Raw genomic sequence first — 23,401 nt, 5'->3', positions numbered from 1 at the left:
AGCAACAATGTGAAGGTGCCCTGTAGTAATGTACAATTAAAAGAGCTGGTGTACATAAAATAATAAGTATCATATATTGGTCTGATTAATGCAGTCCTGTCATATTGATTTGCTTTCCTAAATGTGTGGGGTGTGCACAGAGCCATTGTACTTCCTACTGATCCCTTGTGTGTACTTAAGAGTAGTTCCAGGGGACACAACATTTGGAAAGTGGAACTGGAGACGGATGTGGAGGACAGGAGTGCACCGGGTTCCATAACCATGGCAGAGGCTGCAAACACTTTGAAATGACCACACAAAACGTTCTCCTCATGGGAATTTCAGTTCAAACGTGCAACCAGAAAGTCTGCCAGTGGAACCCCACCCTGGTTGTCCATGAATTCTCCCAAGAATTAAGCTCCATCCTTGTGAGAAACATCTTCGATGTCCTTAAAAAAAAAAAAGTTGAGAAGACTATTTCTACCACTCCAGAGAGATGAACCATGACAGCAGCCCCAATGGCTACTGCAGGCCCAGTCACAAGTCTCAGGGCTGTGACTGGGCATATGAGCAAAAGGAACCAGCACTAGAACTAAAGAGGACCAAAAAAGGAGCCTTTCCAAGTGACTCACTGTAAAGGATTAAAAAGGAACTTGCATAGATAGCTAAGTTCTTCGGAGCACTAATGATCTCCTCAGTGTGCATCCCTGCTTTTGAAATGTGAGCCAACATCACAGCATGTGGGCAGAGGACTCTGGACAGCTTTCTCATGACATATCCCTGGCAATCCATCCATGTCTCAGCAGTCTCCTTGGTCATTATCCCACTGGAACAAGGCACAACAGGGAACATTGAACCATGTTGCAGATAACAAGACCCAGAGTGTATGGAAACTGCTCTTGTGACATAGAAATTCTAGCATTCAAGGCCACCAACAAAACAGGGGAAAGAGACTCCTTGTTTGGCAATCAGATCTTGCCTGGGTTTCGGTATGGAGGACACAAATCAGATTAAACGTTCCTGTGCTGTTTCAGGCAAGAGCTGTGGAACAGTGCTAGAAATTTGCTCAATGTCCACATAAGAACTTTTGTCATGGATATATTTAACACCAGAGGGATTTTTTCCCTACACAATTTTTCTCCTTAGGGGAAATACAGCCAAGTACGGTGAGTCCACAGGTCTTTAGCCCTCCAAATAGATTGTCTCAGATCTTCCTGCACATCTGGTGAGCATAATAACCTCTACCTTTCTGACCTGGGACCTCCAGTCATACAGTCCACAGCCTTACAGGCATTAATAGAGGCAAACCAGCTGTTACAATTCCAGACTTGTGTTCAGCTGGAGTCTCCACTCGGGCTTGTTCCATCTGCTGCAAAGATGAATTTGTTTCTGAGTAGCTCAAGTACACACCACACCCATACATCTTGTGCAGTGTGAATGAAATCATACAGACCTGCACAAGAGCTCATGTTGGCTGGGTCTCAACTACTCAATAGTCAGATAATAATCCATTTAAAAAGGAGGGTTTTCATTTTAACATGCAACATAAATAAAATATCAGCTAATGCTACTAAAAGACAAAAATGCTATTTCCATAACTTCAAAAATCTCAAGCACCTAAAAATATCAGTTCTCACAAACCCCACATTTTAAAAAGCTATAAAAAGCACATACTTCATCAGAACAGTAATGGTATTTGCACACCATTTTATCAAAACTCAACACTACGTACTTTCTTTGATGTGAAACACCAGCAAACTCTTTCTCAAGAGGCAGCAATCTGCACTTTCTGAAAAATCATTGGTGAGAGGATATCACATCCCTAAAAGCAACTTGTTAAATCCAGTGATCAGAACTGAAGTTGTAAGTCAGCAATGTCTGAATGATACGTTTAAGCTGCATGAAGTTACAAGTCCTACACTTGATCCTCTGTGTTTGCTTTCTGTGAGGAACATTATCAGGACACACTGTCACTTTAGCAAAAAAATTGTTTGGTTTGGAATTATTGATCTACCTCAATTTTGTTCCAATTCAAAATTGTTCTGGAATTTGTTTCAGCTTTCCTTTTTGACCCCCAAAAGAGCAAGATATTTTCTCTTTATACCTAGCTGCCAAGATCCAAATCTGTAGTTTCTGTGTTTCCCTGGTAACAGCTGGTGATGTCATAAATTTACTAAATGGTAGAGGGAGATGCTATGCTCTGTGCAGCCATGAAAGTCTGGAAGAGAACAGCACGCTGGCTCCCTGCCCAGCTGCCAGCAGCATCCACCTTCTCTGCCTCTCCAGCTCTGTATCAATTCAGAGCTCTTCAGAAGCCTTGATTCCTCTTGGCAATGGGAGTGAAAGTCAGAGAAATTATTTCTACTGTCTCAGTCTTTAGTACTTTGTGAGCTCAGTTTGTTGAGAATTGTTTTCTAAGCAGGGTTTGTACCTGAAATGACACTCTTGAGTTTTTGTTTGTCACCAAGGTAGCTGTCAACCCACTCAGAACTGGCAGTGAGCTCTTCTGCCACAACGCCCTGCTGTGAGCCCCTGAGCTCCTCTGAAGGGCCATACCCAAAGCCGAGGTTGGCAACTGGTTCCTGAGTCACTCTGCCCACTGCTATGTCAGGATGCAGTTGGGAAATGGAGGAACAGGGAGAGCAGGTGTAACATTCTGGTGTCTTACCTGGAGAATGACTTCCAGAAAACGAGCTTATTTCCAGCAGAATCCATAACACATACAAGCATACTACTTCCCTGGAAGTTTCATGCTATTTCACAAAGGAGTCGTCTGCAAGCATTGTAGCATATTAATGAGAGAAAAAAAGCTTTCCCATCATAAATACTAGGAAATAAAAGCAACAATCACAGAATGAGATGCATAAAAATTATGTTGGTTTGTGTGCTGCAGCCACTTACCTCCTAGTGTGTGCAGGCAATGAAACTGGCATTCCAGACCTGAGATATGGCTTACAACTACACTGAGAAGAAACAGGACTGCATCTTATTCTTACAGATAAAGCAAAGCACTGTGGATTCTTATTCAGGGCATTTTTCTTTGAGGAAGAGGCCAAGGGAAGAGAAAGTTAGGTTTGTTACAGAGCTATCAGTGTGATTTGAATCTGATTTATCTAATACTTTCAAAGCGAGATCTTTCTTGATTCTTCTAGACACAGTCCCATGTCATGCCTCAACTGGACACTTTCAAGGAGACAGGAGATAAGGAAATCCTGTTAATAAAAAAATCAGGAGGCAGCTGGTTGCCCAGGACTGAAAGACAAAAGAGATTTTATATTTTTCAAGGTCTATACTCCTTGTAAGCTAAAAACAAATCTACCAGGAGCAGATACAGAATGCCTGCAACAGTTTCACCAGCACTCGACAGAGATAATGTGCCTTTAATTTCTGCCTGGAGTTCAGTTCTGATGTATCTAGAATGAGAAAACACCTGTGCACTGCATTGCAGAGCTGCATGGCTCAGGCACCATAGCAAAACCCAGCTCAGGTGTCTGTACATAGCTGTGTGACCTTTAAGCTAACCTTGTCATCCAGGGCTTTACTATGGGAGTTCATTTTATGGATAATCATCTAATCATCTCTGATGTTATTTTCAGAGTCAATGCATTGCCTATCTCCAGACAAAGCACTGAAGTTTCACTGGTGATCCCAGTTCAGCCAGAGCACACGAGTTACAGGAGAAAGAAAGAGGTGTAGATGAACAGGAAAATAATGAGAGCTTTTCTTTCCCCATGTCATTGTTCAGATCCAGTTTTGACAGCTAACAGCAGAGTAGTGTCTCACGAACTCTTGTCACAGGGGACATCCCAGCAAAGATCAAAGAACTGCATCTACTCAGAAATACTGTTCTTGTCTTCACTGAGTGTTCCTTAAAGTCTGGTCTAAAGGATTTTGGAAAGGCTCTCCATCTGACAGCTGGTGTCTCTTCTTGACCTCTTCCTTCTCCTAAACTGACCAAATAAGGAGTTTGCTTGGGATTTCTTCAGCACCAAAAAGTGATAAAGAAAAATTACTTTGAGAGAGAAGGTTCCCATAATTTCTGGTTTTGTCTATATATCTTTAGCCTAGAGCTTAGTTCTTGCGTGAACCATAAGGAAAACAAAACAACACCCCACAAAACCCAAAGTACCCAGACAAATAAGAGGAACTCAGAGCACAGTGATGAACTCTATAGCAGTCCCTAGAAAAAATACATAGGAAGAATACTGCTACTAGAAAAGCAATCATCTTCACTACTAGTGCAGAGTGAGAGAAAAGAAAGCCCAAGGCTGAAATGGGAATCAAGCTTATTTTATTAATTTCTTTTATTAAATCATAAAATATTTGAAATCATTAAGAGGCCAAACTGGACAGCTGAGACCAATTATTCAGGAAAATAGGACTCTTGGAGAGGAAACCTCTCTTGAATATTAGCAAGAAACATGGGGAACTGCCTGGTTTCAGTCTCACTGGGGATATGGAAGCATTGTTGGTATTTTTAGCATTTTCAACAGTAACGGCTAATGGACATCTGTTAACAGAAAGCAATTAAGGATTTAATGCCCCACCAAAATGTTTTGTTAGCTTCCATAATGAACATCAAAGTATACCTGCACCTTAGACCCAAGGGCCAAATAAATAGATAATGATTTTATTATCTCTGTGAAAGGATAAATTGTATCTGCTAATACAGCATTAAGAGCAATAAAGCATGAAGTGCATCACCACGTTAGGCTTAAAACAAGCTAGTGTCATATTTTAACATCAAGTGTCCTTACAAAAGGTTAATGAAGTCAGGTTGTGCTTTTCAAAATAATTTTCAAGTTAATGTTTAATAGTGTGACACTGGTGACATTGGAATGCAAGAGCAAAGGGTCATGTAACATTAAATAGCTGACTAAGACATGTTAGTTCTAGCATAAGATGTGTGAGCAATGCATAAAATCTACAAGCACATATTCATATTTTATGTTATTAAAGTGATACTGGTATGTCACATGGTTTACAGGGAAGAAAAGCAGTTAGAAAAATAGATTTCTGTAACCAATTTAGATACAGGAGATTTTAATGATAAGACAGTGAAGAGTGTTATCCTTGAGAAGAAAATGCAGAATACTTGCATGATTTTAGTATAAACTTAAAGCCTGTGGCTTTACTTGTGCAAACTGCAAGATTTCCAGTGATAACCTCAACTGATGTCTTATGGCTTTTTAGAAGGACACAAGCCTGTCCAAAAATCCCAGATATTTGGATATCAGAATCCCAGGTGCTGTCTTCACCTTTATGTAAAAGGTAAGAGCTTGTTAGATGGGGCTGGCAGTATCTTCCTTATCAGCTTTGATATTTGTAGAATATGCAGAACACAGATGTGATCTCCAATGGCCCAGAGTTTCCAATTGTATTTTTACCTTAATGGTCCCTTATTTTTTAACTGTTGTCAGGGAAAGAGATTTTAAAGCTTCATTGGTACTCAACAAAAATGACACTGTTCCTCTGTCCCAAATAACAGTGAGAAGTGGATGGAGGTCCACTGAAAAATACCATCTTGGTAAATTTCTGAATTGGTCTCTTGAGGTTTCTGAAACTGAGAGATGCTTCAGATATCCTCTAATCCAAGAGATAAGTGCCAGAAGTTGGGAGTTTTCTCATGCTTGTGTTTTTCTTCAGTAAGCAGAACTTAACTCTTTGCTTTGCCAGCATAAACTGGCTTTTTCATGCATTGAGCTTGGTATGAAGATTGACACCAGCATGACATATCCTGCCCTCCAGAAGAAGCTGTTCCATATAAAGAGATTCCATTAACAGAGCCAAATGCTGGGATATGAATGGAAATCTGTTCCTGAAGAGGTAATGCTTGAAGTGACACCATTCCCACTGGGAGCCTCCTATCATCACAAGACCTTTACTCAAAAGAGACTTAGTCATCACCTTCTATGGTTCTGTCTCCATTTTCCCTCTCTCCATCTTTCATCGCTATCACATATCACAACTCTTGATACTTTGAGATCATTCTGGCAGGCATACAATTACCCCCTTGTCTGTGGCAGGGTGTGCATTCAGCAGCTCACCTTGCAGGGAACCCCAGGTCCTGCTACTTTGTAGCTCAACAGCCAAGGTCACACAGGCAGGCAGGGTGAGGCTTTCCATCCTTCAGTGACCTACAAATGAAGGCTTTTACTGTAAATCTCATTCTTACTCTCTCTCCCACTTAAAATGGCATTAGCCAGTGGCAACTCTAAATGCACAGTAATGTTTTGACATCAAAAAAAGACTCACTGCTACATTGCCAATGGGCTCATGAGCTCACACAGCAACAGGGAAGTTCAAGCTCATGATATATTCACAGAAAGATGTTGACTAAGGACAGCACAATTCCTAAAGCAAACTTTTCTTTTTTATTGTGCTCCCAGCAGTGGTATCCACATCCAGCAGAAGAATTGACAGCTGGATTTCTGAGTAAGCGTATTTGTCACTTCTGTCCAATACTGCATTTCAGCATGATCACATTGTCTAAACTCTGCTGAGCTCTCAGATCACCACTGTAAACTCCCCCCCTCCCAAATGAAACGGAGCCAATTACATTAAATACCACAACTGATTTCCTATATACCTGTCAGTGAAAGCCAGGAAACTGCAGGTACCTCTGCTCCAGAGCCATAGGTGCACACTGAGGATGTGCAGGAGATTTGGAGTCACCAGCACCAGCAAAAAAATCCAGCTGCTCTCAGCACTGCATTACACAAGCTAGCCTTGAAGAACATCTGATACTTATAAAGAAGAGATTAGCCATGGAAATTTTTAAACAACCAAAAATCAAAATAACACTTAAACCTCAATAATTCCCATTCGTGTCTGGGAAAGTTAGTTTTGTTAATTAGCAAATAGCAACTGAGTTACAATGGGAGCCTGTACTTTACTATATACTAATATGTTATTTTTATAAGGTCACATTGCATTTTCCTATATCATAAGTATTTACAGCCACAAGAACATTAATAAACAATGAGTTTGCCCTTATATGTAGATACATAGTTATGTGTGTGTGTATGTATGACACACACACCAACATATATACATTTCTTTAAAATTGCAAAGCTCTACTCTGAGGCCTCAAAAGTGAAGCCAAACCACTTTTATTGCAGAGAGTAGAAGATACTAGCAGCTCTCTGCTGTAAGGTCATTCATGCTCCAGAAGAGACACTTGACAAACACCAATAGGAAAATGCCAGCAAAGCAGGACATTGTTCTGCTAGAGGAAAGAGTGACTTTCATCACTAATTGTCACTAGCTTCCAGCCTTAAGTATGCAAAGAGGAACCAACTCTCAATTATTTCACTTTTAGGTGTTAGCATCCATTTTCCCCTGGATTGTTGCCTAGGATTCTTGTCCTTCTCTTATACCTGCCACTACAAATTGGGATTTACTCCACTCAAGAAAAAACAGGGAAAGAAACTTAGACACTCCATTTGTTTTTCATAAAGAATATTTGCAGTCATTCCTTACCCTTTTATGATGACAAAGCAATCTTGGAATTTAACTTGATCAGCTCCCTTCATGTTCTTCAAAGGGTGACATTTGGCACAATTGCCATAAGGAAGTTTAAAAAAGAACAGGAGCAGCAATAACAACCATACTCTGAACTTGCTTCTTTTGATTAGGAAAATGTCTTGTAGCTGTCAACAGCTAAGAATGTCTTGTAGATTCAACACTTCTTTTAACTGGAGACCTCAAAAGGCCACATACATCACAAAATGAGTCTGACAAACACTTTTGATAGTGAGGGGCTGAGCAGACTGCAGGCAGAACTAGCACCAGTAATACCCTTGAGTGCAGCAGAGTAACTCGTAGGAGCCCACAGCAATATTATGAATATGTCTGTACTGAATGAGATGCTGTCAAGATCTTAAGGCTGTTTTGAAGCAGACAAGGCTTTGCAAAACAGGAATTATGAAGTTATTAAGTTCCGTTTCCAGTTTTATCTTAAATATTATTAACATTACTTTTCTTACAATGATCAAATGATATTGGGATAAATCTCTAACACTGGGTGAATTACATAAATAGAATATTATAATATTAATTGTTGATCCTTGCAGAACAACTTGCTTCATTTCTGGGTTGCTGGTACTACTGTAGGAAGAATTTCTTTAAAATAAATAACAAAATTTCTGAGTGACAATGTATTCATGTAACTGAAGTGGGGGGAAGTAGGAAAGCAAAAATTGCAAAGTGATAGGTTTGATCAGGTTGCCAACAATACCCCATCCCCCAAGACATCTTATTGGAGACGTCTATTTTTAACAGCAGCCAGTATCTGAAAGGGGCAGATTTCAGCCTCACCTTTCACATACAATAAGAATGAGGTGAAGAAAGGGAGAAAAAAAAAAAAAAGAAAAGCAGCTGATACATCTAGTGTTCTCTTTACCATAAGAAAGCTTATCTTAGTAGGGTTTGACTGAACTGTCCAGGAAATGATGCATGGTGGGAGGTTTCCAGTCAGTTCTGTGGAGGAACTCACGATTCCCAGGAGAGAGATGATAAGCTGAAATGGTGGGTTATGATAGGAGGCATTGCATACACAGACAGGAAGAACAAACCAGCCTCAGCTAAAGACATCCAAAACGTATAAGCCTGAAAGTGCACTTAGAAACTATTAGCCTGGAAACATGCCTGTTTCAGCAGGAATGACTTGTCAGGGGAAAGCAGCCACTTTAGGACTTTTTAATCAGTATTTCACAACTGCTGTACTGTAGGCATTCCTCCTGGCAGTATTACTCACTTGGCTGCCCACATGCCCGATTATAATGGTTGTTTCTTGGCCATATTACTTATTACTTCTATAAGGCAGCAGCCTTCCAGCTGCATGACATATGGAGCCCACAGGCATATACTTTTAACATATGCTGCATCTTGTCCTTTACACTGTTCCTATTAAGCCAACACAAAGTGAGGAGACTGGGACTGCTCTGTCCTCTTAGCAGTCGGTATGTCCAGGAGTAAGAACTGAAAAGCTCCCAGTGTTGCAAGCCTGGCTTAAAGGATTAGGAACAGTAAGGATTAAACACTGCCATGTATCTAACCAGATCTTCATGCTGAGTGTTCTTGCCTTGACTTTTCCTTGTAAAATACCTTTTTTTTTAACCTACTTTCTCCTTTCAAATAGAAAAGTGCTCCAAACTACTCTGGGAAAACTCATTCTGAATAAATACTCAAAGACATTTTAAATTAGGTCACATCACCACTGAGCCTGTGAGATTTACCAGAAGGTGAAGTACAGATGTAAGATTTACATGAGCTATTCGTCCTTTATACCCATTTAAGTGACAATTAAATCAAAGCAGCATTTTTACTGCAGTCCAAGATCAAAGACTGTGTCTTACCTGGCTGGCTAAAAAAACCTGTGTCATTCCCTTGGTCATTCATAATCAGTTTTGAATTTGCAGTTGATCCAGGAGACTTGTATTCTGCTGGATACTGGAAATAAACATTTGGTTCTGGAAAAACTCTCTGCTACTTCTTCAGTGAGATGTGTAGAAAACTTCTAATGCCACCAATCTTAGCTTGAGGTTAAGCAATGATACAGATGCCTGTCTAGTTCATGGAAATGAGAAGTGTAAGCAGGTAGACAGTCACCCTCAGCTTCTCTCACTTACATATACACCATAAATACACGTACCTACACAACAGAACCTGCTGCATTCAAAACACAGATGGCACAGTGAGGCATAGTCATGTACTGAAACATTTAAATTAAACCATCTTTTCTGAACCAGCAGGTCATGAAGCATTACTTTGTGCTGAGCATTAAATGGGACCTGAGCAACCTGAATTTCATGCTACAATGTGTTTCCAAACAGTTTAGGCTTATGGATTAGGTGGGTTTCCACTCATATCTACACATAATCTGCACAGGGAAGGAAGCAATATCTAGAAGGGGAAATTGCTCTCCTTACTCTTCCCCACAAAGGTGTATGCTGTGGCTCTCCATTTCATGATAACTTGCAGTTTCCCTCCTGATAGAGCAGTGTGCACAGGCTCAGCATTACTAAGTAGAGTCAGTCTTGGCAAAAGGGAAGGGGAAAAAAGCTTTCAATAACTGATTTATTTTTTTTTAGCAACTTCAGAAGCTCTGGGAACAAAAGATGCAGCCTGGCTATACAATTGTAAAACTAGAATGCAGTTTATGAAAGTCTGCTTTCATCAGGAGCTCAGAATCTCCTCTTGAAAGACTAAAGTCCTCTAAGTGCCAGTGACAAGCAGCTCTTTTTCTTTTCCCAATGTCTTTTGGCAGTCTTTACTTCCTATTTGAACCTGGGAGTCATGCCAGGCTGTTTCTGAAATATTCAGACCTGTAGACCATTTGTCAAACCTCTAAACCAGAGTACAGCAGAGTGCACAGAACAGGATAAATTTAGCCCATGCTGAGTCCCACAGCTGGATTCCTCTGTGATATCCCCTGCATTTCATTTAAATCTAGCTCAGGAACCTCTATATTCCACCATGACAGAGGCTGCTTCTCAGAGACTCACTGCCTCTTTAAAGGGGAGTCCTGTGTTCCTGGTGAAAAATCATAAAGGAGGAACCACAGAAGTCATTTGTGTGTATTTTAGCCCAAGTTCTTTCTGGATTAATCTTTCTCAGCTGAAATGGTGAAAGGGGTCTTTCCATGGTGGTGTTTGGAAAGTTGGACACCACATGTCAGAGCACTGTGAATGACAGAGGCAGTGGGTGTTCCCAGGGAGACCCCAGCCAAGGACCAGGGAAGCCTGGGAGCAGCTCCAGCAACTTCCTGGCCATGGGGATAGGACAAGGCCAGGCCAGGATGTACCCCCAGGGGTGGGGGTCAGACTCAGGCTTGGTGCAGGAAACCAGGATCAGCCACTGTCCTAGAATGGCTGGGCAGGGCCCTGGGGATGGAACTGGGCTTGGCAGAGCCATGGCTGTGCTGAGCTGAGCTTTCTATGGCAGCACTCGTGCTGGGACTCAAGTGAGGTCCTGGCCCATGGCTGGGCAGGGACAGGGAGGGCCCATGTTAGTGCCCCATGGCCTGACAGCATGGAATCCACACCATGTGCTCTTGGGGCTGTCACAAGGCTGTAACCACGTTTGAAAGTTTTAAAACCCAAGGAGGAAAAACCTATGTAAGTCTCTAGCAGGAAATGAAGAGGCACTAGGGTTTGGATTTTTTGTGTTTGGCAGGCAGAGGGCATACTCAGCCTAGACCTAAACACAGCCTTCTGTCTGCTTAGAGGCTGTTTATTCTTCCTGTCTCCTGACACCAGTGCACACAATATTAATTTAACATGCAGCAGATACAGACTCATACAAAAACATACAATCTGTTTTGGAGAAATCAGTGTGCTGGGAATGCAGGACTGGCCAGCAAGAAGCCACAGTTCTCCCCCAAACACCTGGAACTGGTACTGGGTATTGGGAAATAAGATGTTCAGAACCAGTGGAGGCAACTGAGATGACTAATCAAGGGTTTTCCACCTGCCTGATTTTCCCAATAAAAAGTCATAGACTCTTACTTTTTTTCTCTCGGAAAGACAGAACTACAGCTCCCTGCTCAGCTTCCTCTAAAGCTTTTGCAGTTTTATTCCTGCCTCCAGGAAAATAGTGTTTTTTGGATCTTTGCATGTAAAATAACTGCATGGAAAAATTAGCAACCATTAATGTGTCAATGCAAAAGCATTCTTTTCCACACAGAGAGACTCTGCTGTCAGTGATTAAATTAGCAGCCTTAATCTTAGCTCACATATTCATTAAAAGAATTGTATTATGTATTAAATAGTACAGGACATATATCCTCACTTAATTAAATAACTATTCATCTGGTGGAAATCTGACAGATCCTTAATTGTTATAACTGAATTATTTCACACAGAAGACTGTCCATTTGCTGGCAAATCCTGTTACTGAATACAGTGAGCCAATTTAAATATATACTTACATGGCACTCAGATAAATATTTACTAAGATGATTCTTTTCTTTGCAATATTGTTTGTTTATAAGCAGATATGCTGAGTCCCCAGAGGTGGGGTGGGTGCCCCAGGCAGTGGGGTCGTTAACGTCCCCAGATGACTTGGTCTCTCTGTGGGCCCTCAGTACCCAGGCTGTGAGAATCCTCAGCCTTCCCAGATCATGGGTCCTTGCCTTTGGGATGTGGTGGTGATGCTGGGGATGCTGCCCAGCCATGGCTGCAGTTACAGCTGCGGGATGAACCCAGCCCTGACATCCCCACTGCACGCCAAGCGGGGCACAGAGAGGTGGTGGGGCCGGGGCACCAGGTGATGCTGCAGCCATGGCTCGAGCATATCCTGAAGGACTCTGGGGAGATGAGGAGAAACAGGAACACAGGGACACATGGTGTCTATAGGACCCCTAAGTGATTCTGTTCTTCCCAAAGAACCACGATCCTAAAAGATCCCAGGATAGGTTGATGAGTGTGAGTCCAGGGGTTTCAAGCACCTGTCTGATAAGCATGGTAATGGAAGAAAAGAAGGAAGATCAGCACAAGCATAGTTTAGGAGAGTATGCCAGGGACTGTGATTTTCTCCAATAGAAAAATGTCTCCAAAGGAGGCACAATTCTGGATTAAAACAGAAATCTCCCAGGATCATCTGAAACCAGTCATCTGAGCTAAGCTAACAGGCAACACCCTCCAAAGCAAGGAGTCATCACTGGCACTTGGAGCATTTTTCATTCTACATCAACTTTAAACATGGTTACAGAAGAGCACTAAGTACCAAAAGGTCTGGTGTTACTGGGAAAAATGCAGTAATATGTACACCTCTGATGGTCTAGCCAGCTGCACAAATCCCAAATCAAGTCTGTCAGCACTTCTTCAAGGGCCCCAACTACCTGTGTTGTCCCTCAGGTAGCTGCCTTTTACCTGCCAAAAATTAAATCAGTGGATATTTTTAGTCCAAATCTATTCCTACATTAATGCTTGAATCTGGAGATGGCTTGGAAAGCGCCCATGTACTTTTCTTATTCCAATAGATTTAAGATGGTTCCTTTCCAGGAAAAAATGTTGTGTTCCCTTGAACAGAACTATAAATAGGGAGAGGAAATTCAGATGTGCTGTTTCTTTTTACATGACTCTGCTCTCTGCTCCAGTAGCAGCACACAGTAGGTGTGGTTCAAGGACTGGGGTCTGCTCCCAACACAGGACTGATGTGGGAGTAGCTTTGCATGTTGCTGCTGAGCAGCAGGTCCACTGACTCCTGATTCTAGAGCAGCATTCACTGCTGGCTGGCACTCACAAATCACATTCAACCAGTCCTTCTTTGCTGTTTGTTCCTTCTGACCATTCAGTAGATGAGTTTGGACTTCACATTGCTGAGTTTGGGTCTCCTTGGCTGCAGCTCCTGAATAGATTGTGGTCTAAGTGCACAGGCTGCACCATGGGACATGCCTTGTCAACCTCTTCCCCTTCCATTTAAGATCTCAAAACATATCCATGGCAACTGCAGCTCTTGCTTGCAAGAAAACAGACATTAAGAAATGCCTAGGCTCTCCTTCCAGAGTTTGGCATCAAAACATAGGATGCAAATTCAATGTCTCTCAGTTCCCTGGGAACCATGACTATCTCCTTGGTCTCCATGGTCTTCTACAGGGACTCTGGGCCACTAGAGGACTGCAGTTACCCTAAATACACAGCAGCAACCAAGCACAGCACTTGGCTTGAAGAGATCCATTTCCTGCTTGAAGAATTCTACAGAGATGTAGAAACGATGGGACAGTAGGAGGAAGACAGTGTAGGAAAAGAATTAGCTCATTATAAAGGAGCAAGACATGAAATAGCAAGCAGCTTGTGTTTCATATGGGCAGAAAGGTGAGGTCTAGGAGAAAAAAACTGATGTGTTGGAACAGACTGTTCCAGCAAAGCACAAAGCTAAATGTGGCACACAGACATGTTATTCACCCACAAGCTCTAAACCTGCAGAGGAAGCATACGCCTGTCAACATTTTCACTTACAACAGAATTAGCATCATATTACAGCAAAACTAAAAGAAGGCTTAAAAAGAGGACCCTAAAATGGAAGAAAAAAATGAAGGCATTGAAAGGGCTCGTTTATACTCTGCTGATCATGGCTGGCACATACCAAGAACAAAGAGGTGAGAGGAGCTGTATTTGTAAGAGAGTCTGTCACTCCCCAGTATTTGTGTACATCTACAAACCACACCGATCCTTTGGCGGGACAACAGAGTGACATTAGAATGAGGCACACCTGGCAAGAGTCACTCTGCTCTCTGCTGTTTCACTAGTTATCAAAATACCTGCTGTGCCTTTTCTTTTTGCTATTGTTTTTTTAACTGTTGCTCAGACAATCAATTATTCATTTGTAAATGATGGTCATGTTTCTTTCTTCCCAGGGATACTACACATAAACAAAGAAAAAGGCCTTTCAAGACATCCTACCATAATGTGTCTTGTTCTGTAATGTTGCAGTAATTCTATCCAAGGCTGAGGTTTTAGAGAAGTTATGTTTCTTATTAAACCAGCAGATATTATGGAGAAGAGACAAAGTTTTCTCAGCCTTCTTGTGCATTCTCTGTTTGCTTTTTCCCAAGACTTTGAAATTTTGTCTTTACTTTTTATTACATTTCTCTACAAAGATAGGTAGATCATGCTAGTTATAGCATGTTATTTAGTAGTCATGCTGCTAAATCACAGCAAATTCTTTGTGAAAAGACACCACAGCCATTAAAGTTAAAAAGAAGTTTTCTGAAAATATTTTATCCCTTTGTGCAGGTTCTGGATCAAGACACAAGAGTTCAGCATAGATGATGTAAATTCAGCTGAGAAAAAGAAGTCAACAAGAAAAATGTAATCCTTAGGTGCCTGAGTTCAGGTAGGAGACAGAAAAAGTACCGACAACATCCCAGACAGATACAAAATGCTGTCTTTTTTTTCTCCTCACAAAATTGGAATGTTTAGCTTTGGTATCTAAAGCATGAAGTCATCACTCTTGTTGGATCTTAGCCTCACATTTGTCTGGTAAGATTGAACAACACATATCACAGCTCAGCTTTACCTCCAACCAAGCAATTCTCTATTGTGATTTCAGTTACAACCAGGCAATAGTTGGTATAGCACAGAAATTGTGACGTGCACAGGAACCAATATTCCTGCTAAAACCTGAGGGAAATGCAGAGGGTGACCCCTTGGTATTAACCTTCAGACCATGATTAAAGACTCTGAAATATGATTTTACTTATAATTCTCATCACAAAAATGTGAAACAGCAGGTAAAGGAGGCCCAAATGAGGCTGCTTTTCCAAATGCTAAATCACTTTTGGAAGATTAAAAAGCAAGCTGCTGTTTAAGAAAAATGTATTACATTGCAAGTCAGAAAAGCACCTGGGATAATTTCTTCTCTAAAATTAGATGTCTAGTGTGTATTAGATTGGCAAAAAAACGTTGTTTAAAAACAGCTGATGGAAGAACCAAGGGCAAGGAGTAGGAGACTAAATACAAAGCAGGATACACAAGGCCTCCTAGCAGCAGACTGCAAGAGCATGCCAAGAGGAGGGAAGGAAGGTAGGAGCTCTTGAAAGGTAGTAGAGGTACTGAAGAGTTTTCCCACACCACCCTAATGACACACAGCGTTTGTAATGAGCATTCCCAGCTGCACTGTTGCTATAGCTAAGCCTTTGTCTCCGGCCCTGGTTTTCATTTCCAAGCAGTGGTAGGACTTGGAACGCCTCTGTGAAACTCAGCTATCACAATCTTAAAGGGAAAAGCAAGCAACATTATTTTCCCTATCTCCCCACATCCTTTGGTATCTCTTTCCACATCTCTGAAAACACTGACACTTAACAAAGGTGGGCATATTCTCCTTTTCACAGGGAACATTAAGACTCTGCAATCAGTGTGTAATAGCATATCACCACTGAGGGACACCAGAGGCATTTCCAGTGGTTCCTTCTGCTCCAAAGACAGCTAAGACTGCCAGGAAAGAGTGTCGTTTTGCAGTGATGAGGTTCTGAAGAGGCTGGGGCCTTGACAGTTTTCAGACCAGAAATGGGAGCCAAAGAGCAAGAAATGCCAATGATCCTCCAGGGTTCACAGACCTTCTGCTCCTGTTGAGTGCTGAAAGATTATTTTGCCCTTCACACATCCTGCTCTAACCTCATCAGAGCTCAATGGAAACTTGTTAAAGGGTCTCTGTTTAACTTGGAATTCCTTCAAGTTAGTCTGGCCTTTTACCAAGTACATTTGCCCATTAGACCCCCTCTTGTGTGTGCCCCAGCATTGTGAAAGCACTAGATGGCTGATTTATAGCTGGCTTTTATTAGACTTGAGGAAGAGAGGGGGATCTGAGCAATGAAAATGTACCTCTGTTACACCAAGCTCTGAGAAAGCCAAAACATAGCATGAACATGAATAATATAAGTTATAGTCTTCCTCTTGTTTTTCAGACACAACAGAATAACTCTTTAAAAACCTGGTAAACCCAAGCAGGTTTTAGAAAGGAGCTACAGCCTCTCTATATTTACATCAGGAATGGGGAAAGGTGAGCAGTATGAACCTCTTTGGGTAGCTCCAAATATCTACAGAGGCATAAACACACACCAAATGCCTGTGTGAAGGCTCCAAACATGGTGGGAAAACACTTCAGAACTGCAAGGACTGCACAGGAGCGCCAGCATGGGCATGGCTCCATTTCAAATCAAACAGGGATAATATTTGTTGTTCTTAGCTCGTTTCTTAGCACTCAGGAAATCAAATGCTGTGCTATTCTTCCCTTTTATGCTGGGCATTTAGGAGGCTAGTTGTCATTGGAATGCTATCTGTTAGGACATTTTAATACGGTTTCTTTTCTTAACAAATTTTATCTTTTCCAAGAAATAACTTCAATGGTCTAGAACGAGTTGCTGTAGAAGCTTATCTGTTTGATAAATATTTGTGAAGTTTGATAGACCCTGGAAAACTGACAAGCCTGTGGAAGCCTTTAGACTGGGTTTCAGTGGGAACGTGCTCTGATCCAACATACACTGCCAGATTTCACACCAGACAGCTAAGACTGGATAGGAAAAAACCCAAAAGTTAAAGAAAAAACTTTCTAATGAAAATAATCAGCTGTTTGTAACATACAGATGAGCACTGGATTTACCCCTAATCTGCCATTGCTCCTTTAAACTCTTAAATCACTACTAAAATTACTGTGTCTTCCCTGTAACCCTGTCATACGTCATTCAGGTCTGTTGTCTCTGTGCTGTTTGTTTAAGCCTACTTTGTCACGTATTTTCCCCTGATACCATTTTTATTGAGTGAGCATAGTAGGAGTTTTAATCTCCTCGTGCCAGTTACATAACTCCTCTCCCCTTACCAGGAATTTAGGACACAGGCACACGCTGCCCCAGATCCGCCTCATGAAAGAGTTGCTTAATTCCCTATAGAAAAGTGAAAAACCCCCAGTGTAATTGAAGATAAAACATGCAGATAGTTCTGTTCTTCTGAGGATATTTGACTGGCGTTGTTAGGGCCCCTTTACTTCACAACATGGAATTAAAATAGACTGGAGGTGAGCAAGTGTCTTTCCTACCCACTCCCTTTTACCACCTCTGCTGCTTTGTGGTTAGACTTTCCTCATGAAACTTTACTTTTGCTAGAAAATTTGCACAAAACTTTGAGATAGAGCTGAAAACAAATGCTGCCTCTGAAGAATAAGCTTCATACTCAAATCCCAGCGGCCTCAAAACTGAGACTACCCAGCAGTGACTGGGGAGGCAGGTGCAACATGCCCTTTGAAACTCTGGCCTCCCAGACCACACCTCTGCCCAGCCACCCAGCTGGCTGAGGGCAAATGCTCTCAGGCCTCCAGAGAGGTCCAGACCTCAGGACAGGATTTCTCCTTGCCCTAGTGAGGAAGTCTGCCTGAGCTAGCAGGCATTGTGATGACCAACAAATGGCACTGCAAAGCCTAGGGTCAGACATCGAGATTTTATGGATCAATCTAATTAAAACAGGTTCGTTTCCAGGTACCTCAGTGCAATGTTCCATCAGAAACTGATAATCCAAAGATCTCAGTTTCTGGGGTTAGGTCACACCTCAAGGTCACCCACACCTTGCCTTGGACCTCTCCTGGGAAACAAGGGCTAAGCAGAATTCCTGAAACAGCCCCAGAACCTTCACTTACCTGGTGGACATCCAGCTGCTGAGCACAGTAAGCTCAGGAAGAACTCATTTCTGACTCAGTGGTCTCAAGAAAAACTGTAATCAGGTCCAAGAGATGACTTTGATCCAGCATCTTGTTCAGTATTTTTGTTGCAGGAGATAGGTTGTTGTTACAATCAGCATTTGAATACATTGTCTTTTGGGGAATAAAACATTGTGTATAAAGGGTCCATTTAACATCAGTGAGAGCCTCGCACACGTGGTCACAAAAACACTTTTAGGAGACCAGAAGCATCACAACTTTTGTGCCCAAAGGCAGGACAGCTCAGGTTTCTCCTTGGAGTATGGCCCAATCTTTAATAAAGATGGATCATTGAGGCTCCTCTGAAGTCACTGCAAGGCAGGCTTTTGCCACATTGCTTGAATAAAATGCCCTGTGAGATCTGGGAGCAAGTTCAGGGGAAGGGAAGCATCCAAGTTCTTTTTGGGTTTGTCTGCAAAATGTGATACATGAAATATTTTTCTTGTGATGATCTGTTTTCTGGCAGGAAAGCCAAAAGGATTCAGTCATTGTCCAGTAAAGCTTTCAAGCAGGAATAGCCAGGAAATCAGTGCAAGAAGGGACAAACAATCAAACACAAAAACTTCCAAGATACTCCAACCCTAAAGCAAGGTCGAGTTTATGCTCAAAATGCAACTTTTTTTTTTTTTTCCAAACAGTATCTTGGGAAGAAGAAGTGGACATTTATAAGCACCTTTTGTTCACTCAGATGACTTCCACTGAAGTCACCACCTTCTTCCTTTGTATGTTTGATCACTGATGATGTGTTAACATGGGACATATTCATCTCATTTGCCTTCTGAGCTGTCTCTGGAAGAAGCAGATGCTGTGTGTGCTAATCCAGCCAGGATAACAGTTCCACAGGGCTGTGCTGGGCCCACATGGTGAGGGCAGTGACACCACAGGCATGACAGCCTACAAAGGTGAGGTCATGATGAGTTTCCTAAAACAAGCCCTCAACAAACTGGTGCTCAGGCTGCCCTAGAGATTTCCTAATGCTCATGGCAAGCCAACTGAGCAGGAAGCCCCTCTGGCATGAGAAAGAAGTGAAAATTTCAGTGTCTGCTTCTGACACAGATGCACACAGACTTTTATGTGCTTAGACTAGATTTCCCCTTAGGACTGGAGTGTGCTGGAGTCACTGGCCACCTGTGTCTCTTGCTGATGCCTTGCAGTTTTTTTCAGAATACTGTGGGAGAAGAAATGCAGATGTGTTTCTGGAAATTACACAGTGATTGGGACATCTGGAACATCTTTCACCCAGCCAGCACAGCCACTGGCTTCAGCCATTTCAGTTTTATTTCAGCTCCAGCAATATCACTCAGCAGTGCTGTAACATTAAACCTGTCAGTCCCACCATGGTGCTGCTGCAGCCACCTGGGGAACCAGACAGGCTCTGGAGTCAATGGCTGCTTCCATGGGAGAACAGGTCAGGCACACCAGAGGGGACGTGCACATGTACAACTGCTGGGACCATAAACACAAGGTTTGAGCCTCCGGTTCTGGGGAAAACATATCCACATCTGGCTCATCTCAAAGCTGTTATCTGTTGGATCTATTTTCTCTAGTCAGCAGAGGTAGGAAGTTGTGATTTTTTTTTCTACTATTTCATAGTTAAAATCCTGTGTCTCAGAAGTGCTGCTGGGACAGCCTTGAGGCCCAAAACATTCATCCATCAACCACAGGACAAGCAGCAATCTTTAAAAGCAATAAGAGCCTGTGTTGTCACACAGCTGAATAGCCTTGACCCACAATCCAATATCCTGGAGAGTAACTTGGTGGCAGAAGACATTTTTCTATGAACTAGTGTTGTACTTTCCACATCCAACATTTCAATTTTTATCGATATCCTACAGTTAAAGCAAGAATTCTCCAGATAATTTCAAGATGCTGTGGTGGCAGGGCCTCAAACATACAACACTCACTGCCAGGAAGAACTTGCAACAAGAACAGCCCAGCTCACTAGAAAAGTGTCATTCAAACTTTTTAACGAAGTTGACAAGGACTAGGCACTTTCCCAAAACAAGAAGAGATATCTCAAAATCAGCTTTATGCTTCAGAGGGCCAAGTCAGTGTGTTCTCTCTACAGGCCATACTTCCTCTTTTGAAGGATGGAGTCAGATTTTACAAAGTTGCAGCAAAATTTTCTTGGGGTTCCAACTGATTGGTAAAATTGTCCTGCTAGTGGCTGCTCAGCAGGAAAGCAAACATCACAAGTGGGCTGTTTTCCATCCCTTCAGATCTTTTAACATTTTAGTAGTGGTGCCAGTAGGGAAGAGGAAATCTCAGAAGTACTGAAAATAAAAACCCTACAATTCTTTTAGTGCAATACACAACTCTGAGTCATCAGCAGAGTTTGCCCTTAGCTCAGAGTTTTCCCATTCAAATAAGCCCATTGAAACCAGCTGTGATCAGAAGGTCTTTGTCCTGCATCTAATTTACCCTGTCAAAGTGTCCCTTCCATCTGAGTCTCTGCAGGGAAGGCAGTCATCTCTCTGTGAATCCACCTCTAGTCAAATCCCCTGTGCCCTACTGAAGGTGACAAAGAGAATATTTTCTGTAACATCCAACAATTAACTGGCACTGCACATTAGGGGTATCAGGCAGTTCATAATCTCCCTCCTGTATTGCAATGTAGGAAGCAGGACAGGTTTTGTCCTGCAGTTCTTGAGAAACTGTTCAAGCACACTCCTTTTTCTGAGCTTTTTGAGGTTCTCTGCTGTTCTGTTCATTTTTGCCAGATAAAGACACATTTACTCTAATTGTCTGTGAACACAGGAGGAAAATACAGGCTCTTCCATACATCTATCTGCACCTGATCAAATCTAGACTCAATTTGGAGTTGGCCACGTTGCTATTTCTACTGCACTTGAAAAGAACAAAGCTTCTCTTCTGTCAGAAAATCATCTTGAGGAAGTGCAAGGCAAAATTAATATCTTGCATACTGCGTTCCTAGCAGTCAAGCTTTTGAACAGGAAAAAGTCTTAAGTTTTCTGTATTTTGACTGCTCTAATTACTTGTATTAATAATTTGTCAGAAGGATTTAGGAGAAGCTTCTTGAAGGCATATTGATCATTTTGAACCCAGAACAGCATGCACAAAGCTGCCAAGTAAAAGCTATCCTTTCAGATAATCATATTCACGAGGTCAGCAGAGGACACTAACTCAGCACTTTGCTTTGTTTCCACATGATCTCTTCTCTCTGGGGTGTGAGATTAGATTGGGAGAAAAACCAGTTACCTCTCATCTCTCAGTGCTGTTATGAGTCAGCTACAGATTGCAGCAACCTGAAGTCACAGCCAGGGCACTGAGGGAGCGAAATGAAAGGACTGACCATGATGAAGTCCCTTGTTCCTGCTTTGCCTCTCTCCTGCATACCCCACCCAGCGGGTGGTAGTCAGTTGTTCACAGACACTGGCATTCTGCTCTGGCCATGGCACCCAAGCCGATCAGGGCCCCTGGCAGCTTGAAGGCAGAAGGCGGATTGAGTTTTATTTCCCATGGAAAGTGGCCACTGTGTGCGTCCAGTCGAGGTGGGGTGCCGCCTCCTAAAATCATGAATGTCACAGGACTTCTGGACTAAACAACCAGGACTCTGGCTGCCCCTGGAGCCCCAGACACCACCTCTGAGCTGACCCTGAGACACTGGGGGGATGAGCTTTTCTCCCCATGGAAAACGGCCCCGTTTGCATCCAGTCGCTTGTGGCTGACAGTCGCATGAGATTTCAAGGCACAGAGCTGGGAAGAGCCAGCAGGAGCTCTAGGTCCAGTCCTGCCATAGTATTATTTGGAGATTCCGTGTCCTTGACTACACTGCACCAATCAGTGCAACTTTTTGGGAGCCTGAAGTACAAAATGGTGGCTCAGGCAGGACAGGGGTACTCAGCTCAGCATTCTGCAGCACAGCCTGCTCATGTGGCAGGGAGCAGGGCAGGCTGGCACATTTGGGATGATGCAACTGGCTCTGCCAGAGGGGCACAAGAGAAAAACAGAGGCATAGATAAGGGTGTTATCTCTATGGCAACTGCCAGGGAGCAGAACCGTGCTCACCAAGGGAGAAAGGAAGAAAGGGAGAGGGGAGAATAAAACCCAGAAAACACAGTCAGGATATTGCTAACCAGGGGGAAATGGAGGTGGAAGAGGAGCAGCAAAGCCCACTGTTCTGAAGGGGAAAGCAAAGGGCTCATGGTTTTTGTTCAAGGAGAAGGCTCTTAAGTTCCCAGCACAGGTCAGGTCTGCCAGCCTCCCCCTCTGCATCCTACAGGACATGGTCTGCTGCAGTCAGGCACGGCTTTCTGACAGGCCAGCAAAAGCTCCCCATCATCTACTAGTAGATGCCAAAAAATGTGTGATACTCAGGTAACTGCACAGGTCTTTGAGCCTGAGATGCCAGCAGTGCTGGCATCATACATAATGTACATACATAATTTAAAATGTGAAATATTCATTTTACTCAAACCGCAGATGAATACTAAGCTCAGACAAAGATGCCAGATGGGTGGTGAATAAATTATATTCCCTTAAATGCATCTGAAATAATGTAAAATAAATATTGAAAAAATTAGCAAGCTGAAGATCATGCCAGCACTGTACAACTTGCTTCATGTTTGCATCAGAGTACAATGAAAAGGTAGGTTGGGTTCAAACTAATCACATTTGTTTAGTTTTGCCCCATCCAGGAAGGCTTCAACCATACAATCTGGACGTCAAGGCGAAAAATTCACTCCTTACTTCCCAGAAAGTCACAGTACAAGGTAACTCTCTACACAGAAAACATACTGTGTTTTCTCCAGGCCTCCAGGAGACTCCTGTCCATTCTCATCTCCCCTCTATTAGTCAGCAGTCATTCACATGCCCTCATGATTTGAGAGAGTGGAAACGGATTCCTGTGACTTCTCTTGACCCAGGTCACAGAAAGGGCTCATTTTACCCTCTTACCTGTGTGTGTGGTAGGGGCTCTCCAGCTTGCCTGAATTTCAGTAGCAGAGACAGAGTGGTTTGCACCACCAAACTGCTTCGGAAGAAAACGCAAGTGCAAAAGCCTTACCAAGCAGAGAGATGAATAGCCCCTTCAGAGCTAGGAGGGCATTCAGTTAGCACAGAAAATCTCTCAGCTGCTCATGCAAACAGAGGACAGACTGCCAGCTCAGCAGTGGGTCAGGCTGAACAATGTACAAAACCCAGAAACTGCAGGCTGAACAATGTGCTTCCCCATGAAATCTAGAGTAAGGCTTCCCAAGCTGAGGTGCAT

At 42.6% G+C, this 23,401-nt stretch overlaps 1 long non-coding RNA gene across 1 annotated transcript; it reads right to left on the bottom strand.

The window, feature by feature from the left end:
* Positions 1-4,253: 4,253 nt before the first annotated feature.
* On the bottom strand, positions 4,254-15,299 carry LOC148223170 (uncharacterized). Its single transcript, XR_015804793.1, has 2 exons — positions 6,569-15,299; positions 4,254-6,116 (listed from the first exon to the last, which is right to left on the bottom strand). It is a non-coding gene; the product is annotated as an uncharacterized LOC148223170 (long non-coding RNA).
* Positions 15,300-23,401: the final 8,102 nt, after the last annotated feature.

Source organism: Sturnus vulgaris, chromosome 7 (assembly GCF_052056855.1).
Source record: "Sturnus vulgaris isolate bStuVul1 chromosome 7, bStuVul1.hap1, whole genome shotgun sequence".
Taxonomy (NCBI): Eukaryota; Metazoa; Chordata; class Aves; order Passeriformes; family Sturnidae; genus Sturnus; species Sturnus vulgaris.
The sequence above is the reverse complement of the archived record's forward strand: the minus strand, read 5'-3'. Positions and strand labels throughout refer to the sequence as shown.